This window comes from Spea bombifrons, chromosome 11 (assembly GCF_027358695.1).
Source record: "Spea bombifrons isolate aSpeBom1 chromosome 11, aSpeBom1.2.pri, whole genome shotgun sequence".
NCBI classification, from domain to species: Eukaryota; Metazoa; Chordata; class Amphibia; order Anura; family Pelobatidae; genus Spea; species Spea bombifrons.
The window spans coordinates 28,986,305-28,995,232 of NC_071097.1; positions in this window are offsets into that span (position 1 = coordinate 28,986,305).

Genomic DNA, 8,928 nt, shown 5'->3' on the forward strand with positions numbered 1-8,928 from the left:
TCTATCCGAATTGGTGTAGGGCCGCTGAGGAAATCAAACAGCTGATGCCAATAATTTGTTTCAGGTGAGTATTCACTATGATTCGTTTAATTTAACCCCTATGTATATGTCCTGTATGCATATACAAATTCTCTTAAAAATATATATAAAAATGACATACAATAAATGCATATAAAACCCCCACATAGGTTAATCCATATAGTTATATATACAGGGTTCTCAGGAATCATAAAATAAATATAAAATAGATACAAGTATACTTATGTTTATAAAATATTTAAAAATGCATATAGAAATCCGACTATCGATATTCAAAAATTCCACCTCTCAACTCCACAATGTTCTGAATAAATATAAATAAATAGATAAGAATACATATTACAAAAAAATTACACAATTCAAAATCACTGTTTAACCCATTAGGAGTCAAGGTCTTAAGTCTAAACATCCATTCCATCTCCTGTTGTCCCAACTTCTTAATAAAATCCTCCCCTCTCCAAAATTTACCAACCTGTGTTATGCCAATAAATTCAAGATCTTTTGGATCTTGGTTATGGTGGGTTAAAAAGTGACTAGGAACACTGTTTATCGTATCCATTTCTGATGTTTCTCTGATGTTCTTCTACTCTAGTGTGTAGGGCTCTCGTCGTGCGCCCCACATATTGAAGCCCACAGGGACAACTCAGAAAATATATCACGTTTTTAGAGTGACAAGTAATTTGTTTTTTAATATTATATTTATAGTTTGTGCTATTTGATTTAAACTCGGTTATCTTATTGTTGCCCTTCTTTGCAGTTCTGCAGGCCAAACAAAGTCCACATTTGAAAAAACCATTAGTGCTAGTTAAAAAATTATCTTTATTAACTATTTGTTTTTTTCTCCTTAAAGTAACTCTTCACCAATTTATCCTTTATTTTAGGTGCTCCCCTGAATACTATATTAGGGTGTTCCTCTAATATACCTCTTAAATCATGATTTTTTTGTAGCAGGTTCCAATGTCGTTTGATGATTTTCTTTAATTTCCCTCCTGCTCCGTTATAATCCAAAATAAGAGGCACCTTATTTGACATTTGTTGGCTTTTCCTTTTATATGTGGGGTATAGGATATCTTTTTGTTCTCTTATGGCCACCTCATTCATTACATGATTCAGATATTGTGGATCATATTTCTTCTCAATAAAAGAATCCCTAACTATTGTAGCTTGTGTAATGTATTGTTCTTGATCTGTACAGTTCCTTCTTATTCTTGTAAATTGACTTTTAGGGATATTCTTAAGCCAAGGGGTGTAGTGACAGCTATCTGAAAAAATGTAGCTATTAACATCTAAATGTTTAAAAAAATGTTCTAATTTTCAATCTAAAATTCTGTACATAAATGCTCAAATCTGAAAAGTCCACCTTCTCTTCGCTATATGTAGAGGACAATTGAACCCCATATTGGTTGTCATTTAGTCTGGCCAAAAAATTATTTAATTCGTCAATCGTCCCACTCCAAATAAAAAACAGGTCATCAATATAGCGCTTATAGGTCACCAAATTTGCCCCAAGCTCATTACCCGCATACATATAGGTCTCTTCCAAAGCATAAATAAATTGGCATAGCTCGGGGGAAATTTGGTACCCATAGCCGTCCCTCTAATTTGGAGATAAAAATCATTCTGGAACCAAAAATAAATTTTAAACTTATACAAGGTGCTGTCAGGGGGAAACAGAAAAACAAAATATATAAAAGTCTAAATACATACATACATACAAGGGAGCATTAAATACATTTTAATGCCAATCACACCCTGCATGGCTAACACATGAACAGCGTGTCCTATTAAAAGATGGGTAAACGTGACCTTAACTGCATCGTGACCATCACAGTATTGGCCCCCCGGAGACATATATTGGGTTTTAGCCCAGTTTATTTCCTTTTACAGTGGAGTTTTACGTTGTATTTAAGACCAAAACTGTAATGCTTATCATCAAACTAATTTCCAATATCTGAATCCAAACCTTTTGCTGCCAGATAAGAGACAGGTTTAACTTTTCCTAGTGTTTGAGGTGTGATTAAGTTAGCACAGATTTCCCTTGTGGCATTACAGCTGCGCTGGTCTGTTCTGACACTTTGCACAGTGAACATTGAAGACATCGTACATATGTTACTGTTTAAAAGATATGTTAGAATGAATAAAACCTTTAACAACATGTACCTCTTTAAATATACTGTATACCCTCTTGTGATCAGTGGTGGTGCAGAGCTGGTTATACGAGGGACGGTCAAAAAGTTTCCACACTTTTTTTTTTTTAAACTATTTATTAAGTATACCAGATTAAGTATACCTCGACAGCCCCACCCCCATAAAATTATATATATACATTTTAATGCCAATCACACCCTGCATGGCTAACACAAGAACACAGTGGAAGTGAGGGTAAGTTGTCCCAGTTGGGGAGATCAAGGATCTCCCTTTAACTGGCTTAAAGACAATAAAGGGAGCGGGAGGTCTGTTAATGCAGACCTCCGATCCCGCTCCCTTGCGATGCACACGGCAACTGTTGCTGTGCGTCGGGATTTGATGTCATATCCTGGCGCACAACACTGAAGCCACGCCCGCCGCCTACCGCACTCACTGAACCTGAAGGACAGGACACAGAAGAAGAAAACATTCATTGAGAGTGGATTAATAAGTTTGTGAGAGCGATAAATACTTTGTCAGAAACTTTCAGAACGTCAACTGGGCCGTTCCTATAGCTGCTCAGGTGGGTTTAAACACGGAGAAGCATGAGCCAGAGCTAAGTTGAATCAAACACCCTCACCCTTTAGTATAGGCTCCATATGTGCCAACCAAATGTGGATCAGCTCTGGCATGACTTGACTAGTTGAGTTTGTGGTCTGTTTGAAAATGTCGGTTGGCCGACGAAAGATGCGCGACAGTTGCTACATGCGTGGTGAGCGTTCAGCGCATGCTTGGGCCATTACAGACCGGGACGTGCATTTTCTGTCCGACCGATATTTTGTGCGATATGGATGTGCCCGGCATGCTATATGGGGAGTGAGGGAGCCTTAAAAAAAGTATTTCCCATATCTTGTCATTACAGTTTTACTGCAATTACGTTATTAGTGTAAGAAATATTTTATTTCTTGCTACAGTTGTCTTTTAATTTATTATTTTAAAATTGAACCAGAAATAAAGATGGAGTTCCGACCCCTAGGGTTAATCCACTGAAATAGATTAATTAGGCAGAACACCTTACTAATTAAGATTCTATACAGCCAAATTCAGTGTTTAACTAAAATAATCTTCCTAGGGCCACTGCTGCTATTTTTAAAATGCATTTGCCCTTTAGGAAATTGATGGTTTATCTTTGGAAAGTAATGACACCGATCTACAGCTTTAGGACAGGCTGTTCTGAACTCATTATCATTCAGCAATTAATGTGAATTAGATCGAGGGCATGTTAAGTCCCTACCAAAATAATTCTTTTTCATATCGCTATTTGCCATAGGAGAATATATCTAGGAAACGTAGCTGCTGTCTCATTTATTTCCCTATTTATTTAATTTTTATTTTATTTATCTCCCATTGTTTATTAAGCACTACAATACAAAAAATCAAAGAAAACATACTGTATAGTTGGATTACTTTTATAATGAACAACTCGACTTTCACAGTTTGTTCATATAGTTAATTCCCAATGTTGAGATATTGTGATTGGATTCCAGGACTCATGCAGAGCTTCAATCATGACTGGTGGGTCGATCAATATGTTTGTATTTACGACTGAGATCAATGTCGTTCAGTGGATGTTGTAATGGTTTTAGCTCGGATCTGGATGACAGGAGCCCCTCGACTAAACAGAAAGTGGCTTAGACGCTAAACTTTTTTTTTATTTTTAAAGGACACTCCAGCCATCATCTACAGTTTAACACATATAATAACTGAGAGGTCCTTCTAAATTAATGTATTGTACCCCTTACATTCTGCATAATCCCTGCATTTGCCATTTTCGTCATAAATTGAGAAGCATCTCATGACAAAGGGTTTTATTATTGCCAATCAGCTCCAGCACTGACTCTGCAAATGTCATGGGTGGGGGGTCTTCTGCAGCTCTGGAGCTGCAGCTTCTCCATAAAATAAACAATAATATGCTCTCTTCTTTAGTGAGATTGTCTATGAAAATAACTGTCCCTTTGACCTTATTCTGTAAAGCACAGATCAGTATACTGCATTCTATAATAGCCTCTGCTGGGTTTCAGAGAACATCAAGGTAATATCCCAGTACACTGCATTACTTAGTCCAGCAGAGACCATAAATATTTTTTTAATCTATGTCAGTTTAGGATTCTACATTTATTTTTATAAATAATATATATATATATATATATAATTATAAATAATATAATAATATTTTTCCAGTAGTGCAAATTTCTATAAAAAAAAAACATTGGAGTTATTTGATGTTGGAAAGTCCTAGTCTAAAGAATTACTTTGATACACACTAATTGCATGAAAGCTAAAATCATTTAGCGTAATGTATGTTATGTACGAGTAATGTAAAAAATGTAAATGTGTGCAGTAAGATCAGCAAGTCATTTAAAAGTGCAGTATATATGAAAAAGCGAGAGCTGTGTTAATAGTAATACCTCTTCCTGATGTTATGTGCTGTATTGGAGTTATTGTCCTATTTAATATACGTTATTTGGAGGGCACTGTCCATTAAAGAACAAACTTTCCTCGACTCTAAACCATCTGTGTTCAACTATTCCACTGAGTATTGCTAAGTAATTAAAAGTAATAGTGTGCAATGCCATCTTTAAAGAAAGGAGCCCTCGCTCCCTCGTTGTAAGAGTTGGGTTCAATTTGCATTAAAATTGCCCCGCTCCTATATTCGCTGCCACCGGGGATGAGTTTAATGCCCCAAGGCTTCAAGGCTTCTTATGACAGCCAATTCTATAGAAGTTAGAAGCATTATCATCTAAGGCTTCAGGGCACTTGATGGGCATGTCAAAGAATGCACTGTGGCACTGGGGCCTTTATAATCGTAAAGATCCCCCCTTCCATATGATGAAACACAAATCTATATTAACATACTAAAGTAACAGACACCTTAAGTTATATACAGAACCACATTTACATTCCATGTACCTCTAGGCGCACAGATTTCTGTGGGTAGAACAGAGGCAAAAATGGAAGGTTATCATGGAAAATTGGTAGCGTTTGATAAATAGTGGATGCAAATTTAACTGCCCTTAAATTAGTCACATTGTGTCCATGGGACCCAGACGGCACTTTGACAGGGGCCTCAATTTGCCACCTCAAATGTTCAGAATAGATTTGTGGAGAATTCACAGAATGCTTCTCTATCTTCTCTATTCTGGCCTCTCTCCGCACTTCCGGGTGAAGCCACGGGGACAGCCTCTCCACCACTCCTCCAATCGCAGAATATCAATTATATATATTTAAATGCCTATCCATAATTTTCCAATGCGCAAAAAGCTCTTTATGAAGAACTATGATTTTGACCCATTACATGAGCATCTTGACTCATCCAGCTTTTCATGGTAACCAGAAGCAATCAGTACCTTTTATTGAAATAAAAACTATGAATGGAGATAAACACCACAGGAAGCGTTTAAGTGCATTTAATAAACACGCTCATGAACAAGATATGATTGCTTATAACTGTGCTACTGTGGTATTAAGGGACTTATATATTAATATATGTATATGTTAATAAAGTACTGTGAACAACTATTTGCCCCTTTCACGATTTCTTCTTTTGCATATTAATCAGACTCAAGGGTTTCAGATCATCAAACTAATGTTAATATTAGACAAAGATAACCCAAGTTATTTAAACTATTTCATGTATGGAAGGAAAAAAGCTATCCAATCCTACCTGGCCCTATGTGAAAAAATAATTACCTCTTTAGTTACCAAATCAAACACTTAACCAAATGTTTTTAATAATTGGGCTCAATTTCATTCCACTCAGGCATTATTACTGCCAGCCATCTTAAATCTAAACATCAATTAAATAGAACCCGTCTTGAAGTGAACTGGGCTAAAAGGTTTCAAAAAGCAGCAGGTGAGAAACGTATGAATTGACTTCTATCTGTCTAGAAAGGGTTGAAAAGCCATTTCTACAGCTCTAGGACTACAGAGAAATCACGATGAGAGCCGTTCTCTACAAATGGAGAGAATTTGGAACAGCAGTGAAACTTCCCAGGAGCGCGCCGCTGACAAAATTCCTCCAAGAGCGCATCGCCGACTCATCCAGGAGGTCACTAAAGAACCCGACAAACATGTAAAGAACTGCAGGTCTCACTTGCCTCAGTTAGGTCATCAGTGTTTCTGATTCCACAATATGAAAGAGAATGTGCAAAAATGGGAGAGCAAAAAACACTGCTGACTGAAAACAGCACAAAGGCCAAAAAACATCTCGATGGCAAAAAATTCAGTGAACTGATGAGTTAAAGCAAAAAAAAAAAAAAAAGAATGTCCGGCCATCAGCATCAGGGAATTTGAGACCGACTTTACGCACTTGCCTAACATTTGCAAATTGAGTATAATGGCATACTTACCTACAACCCGAATTTAACGGTACAGGACTGAATGACAAGCGGGACTGTCCCGTGAGATTTGGAATTATATTATAAAAGTTATTTAATTTATTATATTTCTTGTACCTATATTTGCATACCTACTTTACCCAAATGTGACGGGACAGGACTGAAAAAAACAGAAAATTCGGGACTTTTCTCAGGTAGGTCATCATACAGAGAAAGCTGGAAACAGCCCATGGGCTAGTTGGCTTATCTGACATTCAAAAGATAAATAAAGTGCAGCGCTCTGTTTATAATAACTCTATATAAGTAGTGCCATGCAGTTTTGTATTATATAACAATTGAATATATCCCTTCTTACAAAGTAACACCCATCGTGTATAAAGAGAAAAAAAAGGATACTTGGATTCAGATCACAGATTATATTGTCTATGAGACCCTCAGCAGGTTTTGTTTGTTTCACATAGGGGTTATGTGTTAAGTGCTGGCAGCAATTTTTTAAATTCACTTAATATACTTTATTTATCCGAATATCTATTAGAAGCACCATTATTCACTTTGTTTTTGTACGGCTTATCTAACATTTACTACAAGAATTTATCTACATCCCTGGTCCCACATCTCTGTTCCCTATTCATGGCTTTAAAGAAAAAAGAGCAATCCTAAAGGAGAACCTTCAAGCCCTCATAGTGACAATTCCCAACCAGCGATAGATTTGGACAACTGCTCTACCTCCAGGCCAATTTCCCTGCTGAATGGGGTTGTTAAATTGTATGCCAAAGTGTTTGAGAATAGACTTACTCCCTTTGTGTTGTCCATTCTGCATCTGGATAAGTTAGGGTTCGTTTTAGGTAGCCAACCCCATGACAATACCGCAACTTCTTGAATGTCATACGGAAATCACAGAGGCCCACACCTATCTTGTCAAATTGTACTTCAGGTATAAATGTATAGCTCCAGGTATACGTCACTATCAAACAACAACACAATATGTGTTCAGCAACCTCTCCTGAGTGCATGGGTTTGTCTGGTGTTTGGGGGCTAAAAGGCCACATTTGTGAAGTGCGCTTTTGTTCCCCATTTTGATCAGTCCTATCTTTGAACCCGACCACTCCAATTTACCCCATAAAACCATTCTTTTTTTTTTATTAGACACCCCTTGCGTATTTGAAATGCTTTTACCTTTAACTCTTTCCATATCAAGATGTTTATGATTTTAGTGGATTGTAGATATTTTTTTATTAAGTCTCATTTATGTCTATTATCTGGAAGATTATATAGATCCACATAAAATCAGATGTCCACGAATGGCGCTTTTAAATGCGCACCAAGTATTTATGTATGTTGTATCACAAGGTTTATTTTCTTCAAAAATTGTTAAGTAATTATTTCTAATTCCTCTGTGTCCGGGTCAGCTATACAGTTAGAATCTCCTGCCATAATTAAAATACCCTGGATATATACTTGAATTTTCTTCATAAGCCCATTAAAAAAAAATGTTTTTTTTAGGGGCATATTTGTTGTTGGACTTTTTTACATTTTGGTAGAACCGGATGGTTCTATTTTTTTAGCTTTTTTTTCATATTTTTTTTTTATTATTTATTAAATGTTTTACTAATCACATTGTGATTAAAAAGCTGGGCTCCATTGACTTGCATGGTTACTCAACCTGTAAGTGGACTACTCACAGGAGACCCTCTAGCGAACTTTTCCAACTTTGTTATTCTTTTCAAGGTATGCCCTCCAGAGGCTGCGAACTTTTACCCATAGCCACCAGGAATACAAGACTTCAATCGTGAGGTGGAGCTAGCGCCGAAGACAGCAGGAAACACCACTCCTCATGAACCTTAGTGGCACTGGAGCATAGCAATATAGTTTTTTACTGTCCTTGCAAAGACAGCACCGAGGCTTACCCCAATAACACGACAGAACTCATATTGAGGTAAAACAGGAACTGACTTTATTGAGAACATTAAAGATATGTATATCTATAGACAACATATTTGGATCAGGAGTATAATCCCATCAGCTACCACACAGCCCAGTGCCTCCATACAGTTATATGGCCAGCAATGCCCACACGACAAAAAGTCTCTATTTCGGGGTGATCCCAAGGGAGCGGCATCAATCCCGGTATACCAACGGAGAGCTCATGGTCCGAGGATGTTGCGTTCCAAAAAGCGGCTTGATCCGACACGGTGATCCCTCTTTTCTCAATACGTCTGATCGGTTCAACAAAGAACTCTATGCAACAGACAAAAAGATGAGGTGAAAGAGGGCTGTGATGAGTGACTCCTGAGCAAACTGGAAATACATTGTACATATAGAGCATATACATATACAATGAGGGTGTGTTTCATTTCATTCATAC